We start from the raw sequence: 20,186 nt of genomic DNA on the forward strand, positions 1-20,186 counted from the left end.
GTGTCAAACTGATGTCTCGTTTGACCCTTGACGTCCTTGTGAATTATTAAATACCTTAATATTCTGAATCTCTGTACAATCACATACATACTTTGGTAATCTATATTTATATGGAACTGTCATTTCCTGAATGATAAACTGTTACTTATGTATCTACTGTTCTTTAAATTTTAAGTATTTACGTAAGCTATATTAAGAAAATTGCTATCTGAAATATCTATATGGAGCACCTGGCATGAGTGCGTAAATTACTTAATGTGACTTAACATCTGACTTTAAATAGTCTCCTCTCTAGCAATCTGCACATCACAAACTTAATTCACACAGACAGTGCAAAACTGACAAGATAATGCACTTGCCATAAGTTTAGCAAAACTATGCTAGGGAATCTGTGTAACACACTCTGAAATGTTGATAGGTCTATTTCTTGGAAGGACAGTAGATGACCAAATCTCCCAATCTCAAGCAATAGCATTCACTGTAGTATCTTCTCATTTGTACCATGACCAGTGTACTGTGAGATTTTTGGCCATCCGTGGGTTTTCCAGATACTACAACTGCAGTATTACTAATATCAGTAGTAACTAATGTATTGACTACTTGGTTAAGTAGCACTGTCTTTGAGAAAATTGAATCTTTATGAATTATTCATGTAAATAATTGATAATATTTAGAATACCATCTATATACAGTATAATTTTAAAGATTTAACTCAATTGTATTTATTACAATGTAGGGAAATTGTGGCAATATTTTCTATATAGAAATAAATTTATATTTTATGAATATTTATTTTTGAGTAGTTTAGAATATGAGAATGAGAGCTAGAACAGAAAATGAACCAAATGCTTTATGTTTAAAAAAAAAAACCACCTGCAAATAGGGGACACTTGTAGTTTATTATTGTTTTAATTGCATACTCAGCCAATATACATGCTCAGCTTTTGACTTAAGAATCATTCTTTTCAGTAAGATCAGCAGCTGTAGCACACCACCACTCCCAACCCCAAGCCAGTGCTGTCATTTCTAGAGATATAAGAAGTCATCTCGTTTTCAGAATGGGGGGATAATACATGAATTAGTATAATTGCATGCAATATATGCAAATTATATTTAAAATAAAATGACACCTCATATACATATAATCATGATACATATATTTAGATGCGATATATATAAAGTGAAGTATTCCATCTATTTTGTTTAGATGAGGTCTGATTCACAGTACAGTTAGGCAATTAGAGTTATCCAGTGATTCCTTGGAAACAAAATTTATGCACAGTTTATTATCTTATGCAACTTGAAATTCATTATAGGGATAAATAATTTAGGCCGGTTCTCCCATGTAGTGCATCCATGCTGTATCAGAAATAGAAGATTGGTTCTCTTTCTTTTCCATGCTCACTGTCCAGGAAGGCCCTTCTGCTTGGTTGCTAAGTCAACACAAATCAAACATGATAATACAAGTTTGTCCTTTATGTTTCATTGCACATGCTTCACCCTATTACCCAATGTCCTTTTGTTGGTGCTGGGAGCTCTTTATCTTGGCAACTAAGGTATTTTTTGGTTCTGTACTTGATATTAAAGTCCAAACTAATCACAATGATGCACAGATTTAAGGTCATTCTAGCTTTTAAATGCTAATTGTTCTGCCAGCAGTTCTCATTTACAAGGATTTTTAAAGGCCACTCACACATTCTATAAGATTCAATAGTTGGACATTTTCTGAAACCAATTAAGAAATATAACTGGTCTTAAAAAAGAAGCCATATGCATATTGTCCTAGGCTGCTTCTTTCACTGTAAGCAGATTTATTTAAAAGCCATTTTAATGAAGTCGTGAAGGTTTGGAATCTATTTAAGCTTATACTTTCTTTTTTTCCTAAATGGTTTTATTTAGCAGAAGAAACCACAGAAACTGTGATCTCCTTTTTTCTTTCCCTCCCCACCTTTTCCTCTTACTGAAGGAGGTACGAAATAATGAAATCTGTCTTAAGTGATTTATTTCTTCTTTTTTATTTTTACTTAATCTGTTCATTAGACATCTAAAAATGGAGTTTATTAAATATATATTTTTTTTAAAAATGTAGATTTCAAAGTACCTTCAAGCTTTCAGAAACAGTATGTCCGTGAAGGTTTTTCTGATTGAGAACATGCAGGATATAATTATATGTCCTTGAAGATAAAACGTGGTACCTGTTTGGCTGATGTTCAGTCAAGACTCCTTGGAGTTTTGTGGAAATCCACAAATGGCTGTCAAGACCACAATTTTCAGTTGAGATTTTCTATATGTGCTTTTTTGTTGTTCTGAAAGGCATAAACAGAACTTTAAAATAGTGTATTAGGGATATACTCCTAAAAATACTAATATTAAAAATTGGAGTAGAAAAGGACCACCTCAGTGAGTCCATTCCTGCAGCAAAAAGCAATTGGATTACCACTAAATTATTAATATATATATTTTCATTTATTGAATGTCAACAGCATACTCCCTTTGTTAATGCTGTGCAGAACTCTAAATGCAGTGGTGGTATTTTCGTAGGAAAACTATTAATGTAAAAAAAAAATCTGGAGTCAGAAATGAAAGTACAGAGGACAGTCTTAGCTTGTGAGAGTAGATCTTATAGTTACGCTTCCATACATTTGCAAGAAGTGGAGAAACAGTTGACTAGCTGGACACTGCGACCAAGATTGTGTAGTGATGATTTAATTGAGTTCATCTGAACTGGATGCCAAAAATATGCTGCTTCGTGAACTGCTACCAATTGCCTCCAGCATACTTTGCTTTCCCTTCTACCTAAGTCACAAACCTTGAGGTCAGATGCAGTGTCAAAAATCATAGAATCATAGAATCGTTTAGGTTGGAAAAGACCTTTAAGATCATCAAGTCCAACTGTTAACCTAGCACTGCCAAGTCGTCCGCTAAACCATGTCCCTGAGCACCACATCTACAAGTCTTTTAAATACCTCCAGGGATGGTGACTCAACCACTTCCCTGGGCAGCCTGTTCTAATGCTTGACAACCCTTTCGGTGAAGAAATTTTTCCTAATATCCACGGATGTATCTTGCAGGTGTAGGGTGTAATAGCCATGGATGCATCTTGCAGGTGTAGGGAAGAGTGAGAAACAGAAACTACCTGTGCTGGGTCCTGTAGCAGTGGTGGGTATTACAAAACAGAAAAGGAAGATCTTGATCCTGTGAGTAAATTTTCGTCTCAGATTTCATGGTTATAGGGAAGCTTATTTCAGTTCCCAGCATGGAGGGAGGGAGTGAGAGCAAAGAGTAGTGGTTAGAGGAAGCTATGAATGTTCTTTTCTCCTACTGCATGTTGTTACTCATTTACCTTTTGCTATATATATATGAATGCTGGGCCCAGCTGCCTTACTTCCTACGGGCATCTGTGAAATGGGTTAGTATTTGTTCAGCAACACAGTCTGAATTGTGAATCCTTTTCATTAAGTTATATTTAGTAGTGAAATCTCCGTCATGCTGCTGTGCACTGTTAAAGCTCCTTGCTCTGCGTGAGTGTGCGCCCAGCCCAGAAGAGAAGTACAGCAAGATGAACAGCAGATGTAGTGTGTGAGAAAGATGAGTACATTGCAGGCAGAAGTCCAAGAACAGTTTGGAGAAAAGTGCAAAAATGAGCTGGGCAACAACATGTTTCTTGCCAGGTGGAATGCAACCAAAGAGACTTTGTGAAAAAGGAGAGAAATACATCAAAACGAACAAGGTGGATTGAATGACCTGTGGAGTAATATGAGGAGCAATTGCTTTGTGCTGTTAAATATGTTAGCTTTTAGTTTGTTTTTCAAATTTTTGTAAATTAAATGTAAATTACAATTGTCTAGACTCTGTCAGTTTACTAAAATATGTTTAACAAATACACAGAATTCTTCTTCAAATTTTTAGGAAGTTTATTGCAAATGTAGTCCTTCCTTTTCATTCTTCTCCTCTTACAGAACTGCACACAGTTCCCTTAGGTGCTTGCAAGACAAATGTGAGTACATTCTGATATTCAGTAGTGATATTTGCTTCTGTTATGTTGTCATGCTGGGTATGATTCTGTACTGTACTATGCTGTTGCTATATAGATATTACTCTTCTGTGATCAGCGTGTTATGATAGTCCTTTTTGGTGTAATATAGTTAGAAGCTCAAACTGTGTAAGTATTAAGTAGAACTGGTGAGAAAATGAAGTTCTTCGCTATAAGAAAATGTTAAGGTTTAGGTATATGGTAAAGCAGTGATCCTTTCAATGCTGTGGTTTAAAACCAAATAAAAGTGTGGAGACTGAATGGATTTGGATACCAAAACACTTTAATCACAGATATGTGAAATTTTACTAATGACATAACGTCACTTTCCCATAGGAGAGATTGCATAGTCTGCCTAGAAATTGGGCAGGTTAGCATAGTGGTTCCTTACTCAATTTCCCTGTTCTGTGGGAGAGATTATATAGTCCAGGAGAGAAGTTGGGTGGGTTATTGTGGTGGATCCAGCTGTGCTATGTGTAGTCCTGGCTCAGTCATGGGCTCCTCTGGGTAAGTTCTCTACTTCCTGAGTGCCCAAAAGGTTGAAGAGGTGGTCCCAGATCCTGGTACAGGGTCGTGGGGTTCTCCCACCAGAGTTGTTCAGGTACCCGAGGTATTGAAAAGATGGTCCCAGCTGCTAGTAGTGATTCCATGTGATGTGTAGTCATGGTGCAGGGTCGTGGGTTGTGGACACCTTCTCCCCCCCCCCATCATTTTACTATTCTTGCTGCCTTAAGTGTCCCTAGTTTATAGAATTGTATAGGGAATACCTCATCGGTCATTAGTCTGTTCAAACTCTGGTGTCATTTTCTGAATTGCTGTAGCTGTTGCTGTTGCTCTCAATGTTCTTGTTCTGGACACCTCTGGTCATGTTTGCACTTCTTTACAATCAATGGGTAGCTTGTATAGTTTATCTGTTTTCTTGAGCACACCAAAACTATTCTGTAGTTTGGGGCAGGTGATGGATCATATTTTGTCCACTTCTGCAGCAAAAAAAGTTCACAGGCTTATCCTAACATTTATACTGCAACCTCAGAATTGGTTGAGTTCCACATTTGAACATGTTCCTGGGTCTCATGAGCACACATGGCTGGCTGTTGTCTGCATGGGGTCTTTGCCTTCCTCCCTCCCCCTTTTTTTATTATCACCCTGCCCTCCCCCACGTTACCTGCATTATGCACCTACTGACCCATGAGAGTTACTCACAACTGAATATAGGCTGGAACTGACATGGAACTTTTACAAATCCTGTCTCAATTTCTTTCCATTTTCTGTCTGTAGTGTAATAGCATGTACTTCTGATGTGACCTAGTGCATTCCTGGCCATCCTAAAATCTCTTCATAAAAGCTAGCTAAAATGTTTACACTGGCTTTATTTCATCCTGTTCCAAATCTGGTTAGGATGTATTAATGGAGACTGCAGCTTAGACTGATGTGAGTGCTATACACACTACGGAAGCTGTATTGGTTCTGCTATGTCGTAGCTGAAATCCATGGTATAGATCCAATAGGTGTTAGGGCCCTAGTCTTCACAGTTTTGCTGTACCTTACCCTTTTATAGCTGTGCAAGTGAGTATAGTGCTGACAAGTCAAGAATAACAGTGTTACTCTTCCCAGGTGCAAATGCCTCCAAAAGGTTGGAAGTCACTGGAGAGTGAGACCCTCTATGAATAGCGAAGGAGTTGTATTTTATGCTAACTTTGACTCATGACTTAGAAGTTAATGAAACCATTCAAGTTGAGTACTTTAATCTCACAAATTGGTTATCACAGCCTTGTGGCCACTTCTTGTTTTATAATAAAGCATAACACAAAATATCTGTGAAGACTTACAAAATTAAACTAAGGGAAATATGTGCAATTTTGAGCTCATTAGGAGCAATTCATATTTTCATCTGTCTCATTAGAGATGTTTTCATGAACTAGGAAAGCACTTTTGAATCTGTGATTTTTAATTTCCCTGCCAACTGGCGTGAGCTTTTTGGGATTGTTATTTTCTTTTCATTTATTTCAAAATGTTAAAAGGAGGAGGAAAAAAAAAAAAAACACCACAGGAGAAATGAGAAGAAAAGCAAGGCACTAAGAAACAAGTGAACTGCATGAATGTGATAAGAAATACTATTTTATAGTAGGATTGTTCAATATATATATCCTTTTTTGGCACTTTGATGACAGTGTATGGAAATAGAGCATACTGGTAATGGACTCAGAAGGTGCAGTTCAGAATTGGAGATGCACGGGTGAAGCACGTCATCTTGAAGAATGACACTTGACTTGATGCTGTTATGTATATTTTTTGGAAAAAGTGACCCATTTCCTTAAGCTAGATATAACTTCAGTCTAACTGTACTTTTACTGTACAAAATAGAACTGTTTGACCTTTGGTAGTGTTGACAGTAAACCATTTACAATCTTTTTGTTTGAAGAATGTGGGGGAAGCATAAGTACTCATTTTGTAGGACTGTAATGACTAACCACAACATGCTTCAGATAGTGCTATACACATAATACTAGAGATCAACTTCTCTTTAAGTGTTAGGGTTTCAAGGTTCTTTTTTAATGTAAATATTCAGAAATGTATAGTTACATTTATTACTCTTGAAGTCTGAGGTAATGTCTGAGAGAACCTTGAAGAAGAAAACTGTGGTCTTCCATTTCTTTGCATGACACTGCTGTCCATACAGTAAAATGAGTTTCTCTGTTGTGTCATTAATCCTAGCTTTAACCTTTATGTTGAGGTGACTTCCCTGCCAAATCAGTCCTTCATTTTGGTCTTAACTTTGATCATATGATTGCTGATTGCAGACAGTGATGGTGATTTTAGTGATGGGATGGTCTGCAGTTTAAAGAACTACCACACTATGCATTGTAATACAGTTTTGCCTAAACAAATCTTGGCAATTTCATGAGTCGTGATCTGTGTAATTTTCAAATTTTTGAGTTTAATGGTTTTGGTCCAATATTGCCCATTAATTTTCCTCATTTGTGGCATTTGTTACTGAGAAAGCACTTCCCTTAATCAATTAAAAGTCATTTTTAAAAATCTGAACTAGCCTCCTTCACCTTTCAAAATGATTGAACATAAAAATGACTTGTATACAGCCTTCTCACTTGGCAACCAGATTTTCAGGAGATTCTTTGCATTGAACATGCCCCATACCTGCAGTATAATACCACCTTACAGTTAGGCCTACAGAAGCTGAACAGTATTTTGCTTGGAAATAAGCATCCTGGTAGATGCTGATGTTGTGCATGTACCTGTTTCAGGCATGTAGTAGTTCCTACATATATCCTACATGATCAAAGCCACAGTCTGTGAAATAATTGAACCACAGAACCTTTTGGCGGAATGAAAAAAAAAAAAAAGGAAAGAAATAATTTATGTGATTTAAAACTGATGTCAGAATGAAGCCACAAGGGCAAGCTTAAGTCTGGAATTTTCCATCTCAAACATTTGACTGAATGCAATCTGGATGTGAAGATCGGATTGCTTTTTTTAATCATAGAATCATAGAATGGTTTGGGTTGGAAGGGACCTTTAAAAATTACCTAGTGCAATCCCCCTGCCATGGACAGGGACATCTTTCACTAGGTAGGTTGCTCAAAGCCCCACGCAACCTGACCTTGAATGCTTCCAGTGACACAAATGTATTGCTTTTGGTGGTGCCAATGGAAGCTACAAAACAGTGGTGCTTCCTCAAACTCTGATCAATAGAAAATCTCCTTGAGAAAATACTTCAGATATCTTTTTCTATTCAGCCTTCAGGTTTTCTGCTTAGATTGCCAGAAAGGTTGTCTTTTAGTGCTAGCTGTGATGATGGTTTCTGTGATGCAGATATCTTCCTGTTTATGAGCTGAACAGAGGCTGCCAATTTATGTCATGGAGATCACCAAACAACCATTATGCATGTCACGGACTTATACATGTGCAGCTGCATGCCCATACTACACATGACATAGCCATACACTACATTTTTTTTTCTTTTTAATTTCTTTCTTTATAATTTGCCATCTCTGTGTGGTAACCACAGGCTGGAAAATACTGAAATATCATGGGGTAATTCCTTTGTAAATGTCAGCTTTTTCATAGTAACAAGCTATCAATTTCTGTTGTCACAAGTGTCTTCACAGTAAATCTGTCTCTGAATGTTTTGCTTTAATTTGCTTATGAGCTACAGTTAGCCCTCGCATAGGAGGTATTTGCTTTTCAGAAGAAAATGCATTGTGCATTGTATCTTAAAACATGTTGCTGGAAATATGCATACGGTGGTTAAACAAAGTTTAAAAGAAGTTGAGCCCTCCTCTCCATTGTAACATGTTGAGTTTCTTAAACTATTTTTAAGGTCTTGCCGTACAGCATAGATTAAAATGCCTGCTATTTCCTGTTTTTTTCAAAACATATAGACATAAATCTGTCATACACTGCAACTCAGTTCAGTATTATACACTGAGAAAATGAACTCAATAGCCATATAATCTTACTTTGCAGTATAACTGAACTGCAGGAAACGTTTCTGGAAGTACATAGATTTAGGGATCAAATAAAATTTAAGTGTCCTGATATGTAGGAGTTTATGAAGGCACAACTTCTTTGTTGAGAGGCATTTTTCCTTTTATTAGTTCATGTAAAACTCATCTTTCTTTTTAACTGTAGTTCATTTCAGCTTTCACTCTCCATAGAATAAGAGTTTGATTTTATTTTTTTTTTCTCATAACCTTTGTTGGGATTATTGTTTAATTGAAAATGTCACCACAATTAATTTAATAGACATTTAATTTACTTTCTATAAATCTCATTGTGATTTTTTTTATACTGGGAAAATGTATATTCTGTCTCAAAATATGACAATCTGGTTAGGTATTAGAACTTGTGATATTTTAAAAACTCAAATTACAGTAGTATCCTTCTTGCATTTATTCAGCAAGACCTAAATACATGTGTGTATTCTACTGCCTTAAAGGGCAACTGGGAGAGACATATGGGTTGGTGCCTTTCTTAGCTTTCTACAGGATAGCTTTATTTTTATGTAGACATAATTTTTTAATAGTTTTTAATATTTTTATTAGCATGATTGTTGAGTTTGGTTGTAAACTTTTATATCTATATATACCAACATCTTGTACTTGCAGTGAGTAATCATGTGCAGAAATAAATTTTCATTTTTGAAGCTTGTCCTAGTATACAGAACCAGCATAAAATGCGTCATTCAGGTAAGCCTAGGAGTTCTGAAGTTCTTTTCCCAGATCAAAGATTATGTAGTACTATAGAAGCTGTAACATTCTTTTTACAATAAAAATGTTAAATAGAAACCTTATTTACAAAAATGGTCCTGTTGCCAGGCTCTCGTCACAGACTTTGGGCTAACCTGAAATTTTTCTTCACCGAGAGGGTTATCAAGCATTGGAACAGACTGCCCAGGGAAGTGGTTGAGTCGCCATCCCTGGAGGTATTTAAAGGACGTTTGGATGAGGTACTTAGAGACATGGTGTAGTGATGGTTTTTGGCAGTGTTAGGTTTATGGTTGGACTCGATGATCTTAAAGGTCTTTTCCAACCTATATGATTCTGTGATTCTGTGATTCTGTGATTCTGTGAAAAGTCATTATCTTACTTTTTGTGTATGGATGTGCACTACGTACAGTGATTAGGGTGCTGTTCCAGGTCTGGAAAGGGCTATGAGTATAATCATCTAGTTAAACTTCATAAAACAGTATCAGCCTAACTGCATGCCTTTCTGCTAATGTGTTATCTTTTATCTGAAATAGATTGAGTTACAATGTAATGACAACTAATCATTTGTGTTGATCCCGCTGTGAACACTTAAGAAAATAAAATGTTTTAATTCCTTCACGGGACGCAGCTTCAAGGAATGGAGAATACCTAAACCTGCTTTAGGTAATAGTGCTTTCTTTTTCCATGAACGCGTACTTGCTTATAAGTGCCTTCATGGTAGTTCAAACTAAATCACCTTAGTTCACAGCATGTACTGGTGGTTTGCACACAGTGCTATATGTTTTATATGACCTCAGTTGGTGAGCATTAACTCATTAATTTCAGTAGCTTGAGCACTTGTGATACTCTAAACATAGTTTTAGATTAATCTGAGATTTTATAGTTAAAAAAAAGTTCCACCTGCAGCTATTTAAATGTTAGGAAGCAATCAATGTGTATCATGTGCTTTTAATGAGGAACATACTGAAGAGGTATACGAAATTTTTGAACCTTCTTCAGCTTTCCAGTAGATACCAAAGGATAATGCCATACTGAGTGCTTTGTAGACAACTGAAGGCATTAATAAGGAACACAAAATAGAATGAGTTGCATTCATCTTAGTGTAATTAAATATAAAACCAGTTCAGGTTATGAGTGGTCTTTGAATTGCTGAGAGCAACTGAGACCCAAATGCTTGTTAATAAAAGATATGAAATAATCTTTGCTATGTTTTCGCTTTTCGTATTGTAAATTACCATTGTCACCTTAGTTTTTCTTGACTAAATGCAAACATTGGCATATAAAATCTATATATTTTTGTTAATGGAAGAGATAATGGCCAATTGGTCCCTAATCAGCTTCTCTGTTCTGCTTAGGATTTTGTATCTATCATACTGTTCTGTCATTTTTTTTCAGACTGAAGAGAACTAGGCAGTTGAATCATTTCTTGTGGAAAATGAGTTTGTTTGCTGGTGATTGTTCTTCATAGTGACTTTTCAATTCCCATGTTACGTTTTTGAGGGTGGGACCAGAACTACACCTAAAACCTGAGTGCACCATGGGTTTACACTTACATTGTGTTACTATGTCTATTCTGTTCTATTCCTTTTCTCCAGTAATTTAAAATATTTGATGTGTTGTTTTGACTGATACTGAACATTAACTGACATTTCCATAAGCTTACCTACCCCATATCTTGCTCCTGTAAACCAGCTCATGAATCCGTTAGTGCATATAGCTAAAATCTGTCATTGGGCTTGTTTATCCCAGTGTGCGTTGCCTTCTCTCTTCTTTTGGCATGGTGGGGTTTTTTTGTTTGGTGTTTTTTTTATTTTACACTGCATTTGAATAGATAAGTCGGAATTGTTTGAGGCATTCATTAGGCTCATCAAAACTTCCATTGCAACAGCCTTCCTTATTTTCTGATAGTATGAATCAGCATTAGCAGTTGGCATCATGAAGGTCTCTGTATTTCCAAAAGTATTTGGAAAATATTTTCTCATACCTCCCGTTGTCCACACCTTGAAGTCTTGTTTGCAGCCATTGTATAAGATGTAACCTTGAATTTTGTGTTATGGAAATACGTATGAACTGTGACTCTGTAGCATGTACATGTGCTTTGCAGAAGTGAAACACCACAAGATGCAGGAATGGTTTTATGAAAATAATACACCTCAGTAGAAACAATATGTATAGAAACTTTAAAGTTGCTTTTATTGTAGTATAGAGGGGTCTCTGACTTTAGTGCATACATTGCTTACTTTCACATGTTTTAATGTGTTGTGATTATTGCTTTCTCCTTTTTCTTCCCTTTTTTTTCATTATATTCACATAGTTTAATACAGTCAAGAACAGCACAGTTGTACTGAAGAACAGTGAGGGAGGAACCAGATACAATCTCCTAAAAAAAAAAAAAGAAAATAGTGAACAAAGTAGTTATCAATAACTTTATCTTGTATATGCTACAGGAAGCCATCCTAAGGATGTATTTGCCCAAGAAGCCCTTGGCACTAGGCTGGGGATACACCCTAGGTAACCTATGAAGTTTATTACCCCATATATCACAAGGCAGAGTCTTCAAAATTCTTCAGAATCTTGTGAAAGGGTTTATAGCGTAGCATCCCCTTTTGAATTTTAAGAATACAAAATCATTGTCTGTCAAGGAAAGGATTTATTTCTCCAAAGTGGTACTTCATTGAATTTAGGCTATAAAAGTTGGAATCCTAAACTGTTGTAAAGATACCGTCTAATCCTGGAGGCATTGCAATGGTAATACTGTGTATGTCTTTTTACACTGAAGCTCTTTAGGCATATTATATTTTGGAACATCTCAACTTTGACAGGCCTGAGCAGATCAGGATTTATCCTCCATATCCCCTGGGATCCAAAAACTAGGCATTACTTTCCATAATGCCTAAGCAAGTACCTTTGTCCCTTAAGAAATATGAGGCTTTGCTAGTAGTTGACTTCAAAGCAGAAAATAATGCTCAGTTGTATGTGTAGAAGAGCTGGTACTTTGTTATAATTTAGGGCAGCTGGCTCCAAAAGACAAACTGTGAGTGGTACGAACAGTTAGTTGGCAAATAAAAGGTAATGGAGAATGTTTTGGCTCTTAATTTATTCAGCATATTTCTAGCTTCTGTGAAGAGACTGCGTTGAAATTCCTGCTGAATTTCTTGTTAGGGCTGAAAGTTGACTAGCCTTTTTACTAGCCTTTTTAGATACTACCTCCTGGCTGCATGAAAATTTTTGTGAAGTCCTCTGTTTAAGTTTTAAGTAGAAAGGGGGGAATTACACTAAAAAGTACTGGTTTGAAGAAGAACTTGATATTTCTTTACAAACACACATGCACACAGTGTATATTTGTATCACAATAGGCAATTGTGTAAGTACAATGATGTGTAATTTATGTCTTTTCATCCTTGTTCTTGATCCTTAATCAGGGTTTTTAGCTGTTACTGTAATGAGAATAAATTAAGTAATAAGAATAAATTGCTTAAAAATACAACTAAAAAAAATTGTAGCTTTTGCATTTGTTCCCTGGTCAGCGTGGGCCATTAGAGATACCAAGTAAAATACATAGTGGTCTTTAGTGTTCTTATTATCAGAGCTGCATTTGTTAGAGTAATATGAAATCTATGCAAAGGATTTCTTTTACACAGACATTACTTCCCTGACCCTAAGCAGTCATTTTATTTCCATGACACTATGGTCCTAGTTCCCAAATTGTCTTTGTTACTGTTACTATTGTTTGCATACAGTACACACTTGTGTTTGTGTTTTATTGCTGGAAATTATGTGAAGCTTCTTTGATTTTTAGATATAATTATGGCCAAGATGTTTTTGAGCCACAGAAGGATGTTTCTTAGTGCAAATAAATGGAAGCCATTACATGGGTATCTGAACCTCAGATGCAATATCTAACCACACTCAAATTACATGTTCAAATCCCTGTTGGTCTGATCTGAATGGTTATGCTCCTTTAAGTACTTAGTGTTATCTCATAAGCATTGTTCAACTGAGATTCTAACAAGGTTAGCCTCTGCTCTTAATGGACAATGCACCAGAGTTTAGTATGGTTTTGCATCCTTAATTAAATTGCAGACACAGATCTTCCCATGTACGTGTCTATTTAGCCACTATGGAATTTGCTACTATTTTCATACAATAAATGATAGAAATTTAAAAAAGATTTTAGCTGAGATTAGGAATCGCTAAAACAGCGGGGATTCTAGTTTGTTAGAATTTTCTTTTATTGCTATCAATTATCCAATAATTGATTTTAGTCTAAATGGGACAACATGAATTTTTCTAAAAGCACTCAGGGACCTAGAAGTTCAGAACTATGACTGAAGTTCAATGTCTAGTAGCCTGAAGAGCTGATCACAAGCAGGACGTGCAGATACTGTCATAATGCACATAATTTGTAAAATGTGAAACACAGATAGAAGAAAAATTAAAAAAAAAAAGTATGAAGGTCTTGCAGAGAAAGAGCAGCAGACTTCTGTGGTCTTTGGATCCCTTTATGAAACCTCAAACTCCCTAATACAGTGAAAGACCTTTTGAATATCGTTATTTGACTTTGTCATTTGTGCTAGAGGTGAACTGGTATTTTGTTCAATTTTCCTATGTGTCTAGGCAGGCTGTATACACACATGCACAGAGATGTAAAGTAGAGGTTTTCTTTAGTTTATCTTTTGGGGTGAAAGTATGTTGCAAATGACTGTTGGACCATATGAGTATGTTCAAACAAAGTAAGTATTATTTGGCACCCTATTTCTATTGTGCTCTTATTAGTCTTTAGCTAGATTAGCTACTAGTTTTCATTGGGGAAGAATATGTTAAACACTCTTAACAATTTAAAGGAAGGAATAAGCATGCTTGGAGAGCAGTGAAAGACAATGCACTGGTAGGTTATAGATCCAACTCTGAAGGGGTAAAAAAAAAAAAAAGTGCTGGTTTTGGCTGGGATACAGTTCATTTTCTTCATAGTAGCTAGTATGGGGCTATGTTTTTGATTTGTGCTGGAAACAGTGTTGATAACACAGGGATGGTGTGGTTCCTGCTGAGCAGTGCTGACACAGAGTCAAGGCCTTTGCTGCTCCTCACCCCACCCCACCAGCGAGGAGGCTGGGGGTGCACAAGGAGCTGGGAGGGGACACAGCCGGGACAGCTGACCCCAACTGACCAAAGGGCTATTCCATACCATATGACGTCATGCTCAGCACATAAAGCTGGGGAAGAAGAAGAAAGGGCGGGACGTTTGGAGTGATGGCGTTTGTCTTCCCAAGGAACCGTTGCACGTGATGGAGCCCTGCTTTCCTGGAGATGGCTGAACACCTGCCTGCCCATGGGAAGGAGTGAATGAATTCCTTGCTTTGCTTTGCTTGCGTGCATGGCTTTTGCTTTACCTACTCAACTATCTGTATCTCAACCCACGAGTTTTCTCACCTTTACTATTCTGATTCTCTCCCACATCCCAGTGAGGGGGGAGTGAGCGAGCAACTGTGTGGGGCTTAGTTCCCGGCTGGGGTTAAACCACAACAAAATAAAATTTAAAAGAATTCCTGAGGTGCTGATTCGTAGTTCATCAGTGCATCCACTGATATGACTTATTGGGACAGTAGAACCCTATATGAATGACACCTGGTCCTTCTAAGCAAGCAGGGATTTTCAGCATTGAGCAAAATTCCAGATCTCTTGTTCCACCTCAGAGGGCAAAGATGTTTTCCGGTAAAAGTGAAACTTCTAAACAGTTATCTTTATGTTATTTTTGAGCTGACTTGCTCTAAAACCTTCAAAGCATCATCTGCTCCAGAATTAGATGTCTTTGTTAGAATAATATGTGACACTTTGACATACTTGCATTATGGTTACTCATATCCTTTGTCTGTTTTCTTCCCCCAGGTCAGCTTAGGGTAGTAGAACAGGGGAGGAGAAAAAGAGAGAAGTCCAATGATTTTCCTTACTCATAACCTTTGTAGTTTTCTTCCCCCTCCACCTCCTGCCCTCACTTACCTTCACCTCCCATATCTACTGAGGGGAGACAGAAGAGGGGAAGAAGAGAGAGGGAATAGATGTTTTTCTTTAATTGCATGCTGAAATTCTTTCTGAATGCAGTGTATGCCATTCTGTTCTGATACAGTGATGAATTCCCAACTGAATTGATTGTAAGAGAATCTTGAAAAACGGGTGGTAATAAAATCTTGGAAAAGTAGAATCCAAGCAGAGTTCTCCTAGGGAGCATTTGGAGTCAGAGGATTTCTTGACAGATGTGGGAATGGCAGTTCGGGGGGCTGTCATGTGAGGGGGCTGTCATGAGCATTCTGACAGAGTCAGTAAATACTTTGCTTTTAGAACCAAGTTTATAAATGATACCTTCCAACAGAGAAGCAAGGTAAGAATACTTGTGCCTGAAGAATATGACACAATATATGCAGTGTTCACCATTAACAAGGCTGGTTTTATTTATGTAGTATTGCTGATTTACCCCTACCAGGAGAGAGAGGAGCAGGAAAGGAGGAAAAACAAGAAAGATTGGGGAAAATGCAAAATTAAGTTTATACAAATTAAACAAAGGTTAATAATGCTGAACTGAACATAAAAATTGTTAGATTGATGAAGACACAGATAAATTAATCCCTGGCTCCACTGGAATTCTAATGGAATTACACTGTAAGAATAATTTTCCCCAGGAAAAGAATTAAAGCAGAGCTTCCTCTCAAAGGAAAAGAAAAATATCAAAAGAAAAGTAGCATCTGACACTGAGAAGAGAAATTGTCTTGTAAGACATGGGTGTTTACATTCATGACAGCCAAGTCTGTAAGCATGACTGTAAATATGACAATCATGACACTGTTGATTTGCGTGGTTAATATTAGTAATTATTTGTATTTAAACTGTCTTCCACCTACAGATCTCTCACTATTTACAGTCATAAATTATTAGGCCTCACTTGCAGCACAATTGCTTAAACTTCAAATCACCAGCTGTTCCTGATTTACTTATACTTGAACTTCAACATTAATGATTCTTCTTTAAGAAAATTTCCTGACTTGTTTCAGTATAAATCTTTGATGTAAAACACTAAAAATTAACCATACAACAAAGTAAAAAGATCTAATCTAACTAGCACCTCTGGTGGAAAAAAAACACCCCAATGTAATTATTTAAATAATATAATTACCATTGCAGAATTGAGCAACTAAGTGGTTACATTGTGCATGTTAGTTACTTGTGACTGATTACCTTTCATAACTCTTCCATAGTTACTACTTGTGAGTAATAAGGCCGTTAGTAATATATAGAACTATATCATTCAAGCAAGCCATTAGATAAGTTTCTAAGGGTTATTCAGTGAGGAAAGAAACTGGTTTGCTACAGCCATGTGCCTTTAGCATCTTGCATGTGGATTGTTCAGATCTTCTAAGCCTTTTAAAATTGTGAGGGATCCTCCAGGCTGGATTTCTATTTTATCATTTGGCATCAATGCAAGCCAGTAAGAGGAGGTTTACATATATACGAAATAGGCTTTTAACTTCAAGATAAGCAGTGGGGAGAATGACTCAGCCAGTGACTCATAGTATTTATACTCCCTGTTTATATGGAGTACTGCATACTGTTTGTAAGATGCTGCAGACCTTTTGATAAATATTTTGACTCTTACTTTTTAATACTTATTAAAAGTAAATGATACAGGAAAAAAGTCTGTCTGTAACTTGCTTTCCTGAAACTTTAAGGGCCAGTGGACTTAGCCCAATAAATTGTCAGAAACAGGGAAATACGTCCTCATAAGTGTTTTAGGATTAAGTGAATGCAGGGATCTTTTCCAAGAAGACAGCCACTGTATCCCACACCCAAGGGACTCAGGGAAGGCATGTTGCAAATGCTGTGAAAAATGGATCATTGCAGGGAAGACAAAGTCTGACCATGTTGTCTTGGCACCTGAAGCTACAGGCCCTTTTTCAGGACTGCTCATCGTGTAACAGTAGAAATTCTCTTAACAAATAGCTGGGGTGAAGGGATCCAGGAGAGCAGTGAGGAGAATGGACATCTTTACCAGTGCGATTGGCTTATGCTGGTTTAAACAGGTCTGAAATGTCAACACTTGTGTTAGGGATGTAATATAAGTGTCAGCAGTAGATCACTAAATGATTTATTTAATTGGTGTTACTTTCAACTTCGCAATAAAGAACCTACCCTTAGCTACCTTCCTAGATAAAGGTAGTTTTCTCCAAGTTTGTGTTACAGACACAAAATACCAAGTGGGAAAAAAAAGGCAGGTGATTATTGCTTTCTTACACTACAGAGCATGAAGATTAATAATAGAATTTAAAGGTGCTCACAGAGGTACAAGAATCTTAGGAGTGAGGATAAGAAGCCATTGCTGGAAATCTGAGGCTGTTTCTCTGCTGTGTGGCAAATTAGCTCTGCATTCCTGATCTTGTGAGTTTAAATAAATTCAACCAGTAACTGTATACAGCTTTCTAGGACAGAATTTTTCTGCAGTGACTATACACAATATCCCAGGAATTTAAAGTAACTATACTATGTATACTCAAATGGATGCAATCTTTAAGCCACTGAGGCAGAATTGTAACAGGATTTGGTGTTGATGTTTGATTCAATATTTAAGAAGAAATATGCATAAGAAATTATTGATGGACTATTAAAAAGTAATCAAATTTGCATAATTGTCAGCTATGCTTAAGTCTTAATTGATCTACAGGATAAACCCCAACTTCTGTCAGGGAGAGTTCATTTATAATATATTAGATATTACACTTGTTTTATGAGAAAAGCCTGAGAACAAGAAGCAGAAAGACATCTCTGTCAGTAATATTTACAACTCAAAACACATTTGATATTTAAAAACAAATGAAGAATGCCTCTTGATTTGAAAGCTATCTGAAAATAAAGCAGATTTTCAGTCTGTTGAGGGTAGCCTCTTAAACTTTGTCTAGAAATAGTCCAGAGCATTTTATTTTAAATGACAGATAATTAATTTTTCTTTGTTTTTGCCCACAAAATATTTGCACTTTTTCTTCTCATTTTAAGTGGATAATGAATCAATGTAAGATGTTACTGCCAGTCACAGAGACTCAATCCTACTTTCTTTCTCGTTATACTTAAAGAGAATTTTGAGTGCTCAGGAACAGAAGGCCTAAGGTATTATTTTCAAAAGCACACAGATGATTAATGTTCCTTGATTCTGTTTTTACAAATAATTCAGGAATTTAGGTGCATTCTCAGGCGTTACAAAAAATGGTTTTGTTCTTTTTGATGAAACGGCCTGGCAGTGTGGACAGTGCCATTGGAGAATTAAACAATATTACCAGGATTATAATGTCAGTTTCCTAATTATCAATTAATTTGATTATAGTTTGCCTAAAGCAAAAAATACTATGTAGAACATCAGAGCAGAGCTTTCTCCAGTATTTCTGTGGTATGTTGATAAGTAAAAATTTAATTTTCCAGTGCAAATAAGTGTGAAATTAACTACATATGAAACACTTCTTTTACAGCAGAAGTATCTTTATTGGCTACTTTAAAGTTTACTCAGCAATCTGTTTTAAAAGTCACTTTGGTTAGGTGCTTACAGAAAATACAGTGCAGTGGATTAATCCAGTTTGTAGGCTGTTTTCCAAAGAAATGCTTAATAAAAAGAATTTCATGCAATATGCTATTAGAGCTTCATTTACATTAATAAGACTCTGTTCTCAAACTATTAAGCTACCTTCAAGATAAAAAAAAAAGGGACTCACTATATTCTGCATGTACAACCACAGTGATTAGGTTCTGCTGCTCTTGTACCCTTCTGAGCTCAGTGTATATGAGAGAGAAAACATTGTTTTCCTCACAGCTGAAAAGATATCCTGTCATCTTGCTGCCATGAAGTTCCCCTCAAACAAAATAGTAAAATCCGAAGGAGAAGCTGTAGTTGCATTGCAGTGGCACTAGGTGCTGTGGAAATTAGCCCAAGGTTTCAGAGAACTGAATTGAATGAATTCTATGTTGCAAAGTGACAGCAGTAATTCTGAGTGTGTAGTAATGTTACACAGATTGTTCATACAGCAATCTGGAAATCCCAGGGTTGGGACTGCTGCTTGCCGTATGAAAAGAGGCACATGTAATGTATTGAAAGGATTGAGTCATAAATGACTTCGGCACTTTAGAATCTATTATCTGCCATTAGGAACATAGAACGTACCACATGAGATTAGAACACTGTTCATATCTGTGCTACCTGTTATCTCTGGATCTTTAAAATGGTGAAGGAAAAGCACAAGAAGATAAAACACCAATTTTCTATTGCTAGGAAAGCAAATGAATGGATCGGTTACAACTTCGTGAACTTCAGAGAAGCTGGCTTGACATAAATCTGGTTTTCAATAAAGACTAGTACGTTGTATTTTGTGAGGAGTAGTTTGGGACAGAGGAGCAAATAAGGACTTTTTAGAACTATATCATGGTACCAGACTGTTGTAATTGAGGGGTCCTTTTGGGGAAGAACCCTTTAGAGCAAGACTGATACAGAAAAAGTTGGCTTAATCTCATTAGCAGCTGTTAATCTAGATGTATGATCAGCTCATTACAATTTCCTTTGACTGTGGTGTATTTTTTGATTGTGTGGAGTGTTGTGATGTATGTTGTCTTCCTCAGACATGTGGAAAAAAAACCCCAAACCGAAAATAAATTACAACATCCACGTTAGTAGATGATCTGAGACATTTACCTAGCTATCACAGTAAAGTAGGAAGAAACCTGTCTTAAGATCTCATCCAGAAAAACAAAATGTTCAACTAGAAGTGGGTGAACTGTAGAGCATTATTTATTACCACATGGATTACTGTGTGTTCAGCTAACAGCTGCAAAATGATTTTTAAAATTATTATATTTAATAAATTTTGAATATTTAGTTTTATGATTTAAAGGGGGGAAGAAAT

The 20,186-nt window shown here is 36.5% G+C and overlaps 1 long non-coding RNA gene across 1 annotated transcript in view; it reads left to right on the forward strand.

The window, feature by feature from the left end:
- The window catches only part of LOC142413896 (uncharacterized), a 100,572-nt gene that overhangs the window by 76,855 nt on the left and 3,531 nt on the right, over positions 1-20,186 (forward strand). The window contains exons 5-6 of the long non-coding RNA XR_012776922.1: positions 3,088-3,197; positions 3,960-3,997. This is a non-coding gene — a long non-coding RNA (uncharacterized LOC142413896). The remainder of the gene's footprint in view (positions 1-3,087; positions 3,198-3,959; positions 3,998-20,186) is intronic.

The sequence above is a fragment of the Mycteria americana genome, chromosome 8 (genome assembly GCF_035582795.1).
Source record: "Mycteria americana isolate JAX WOST 10 ecotype Jacksonville Zoo and Gardens chromosome 8, USCA_MyAme_1.0, whole genome shotgun sequence".
In the NCBI taxonomy this organism is placed as follows: domain Eukaryota; kingdom Metazoa; phylum Chordata; class Aves; order Ciconiiformes; family Ciconiidae; genus Mycteria; species Mycteria americana.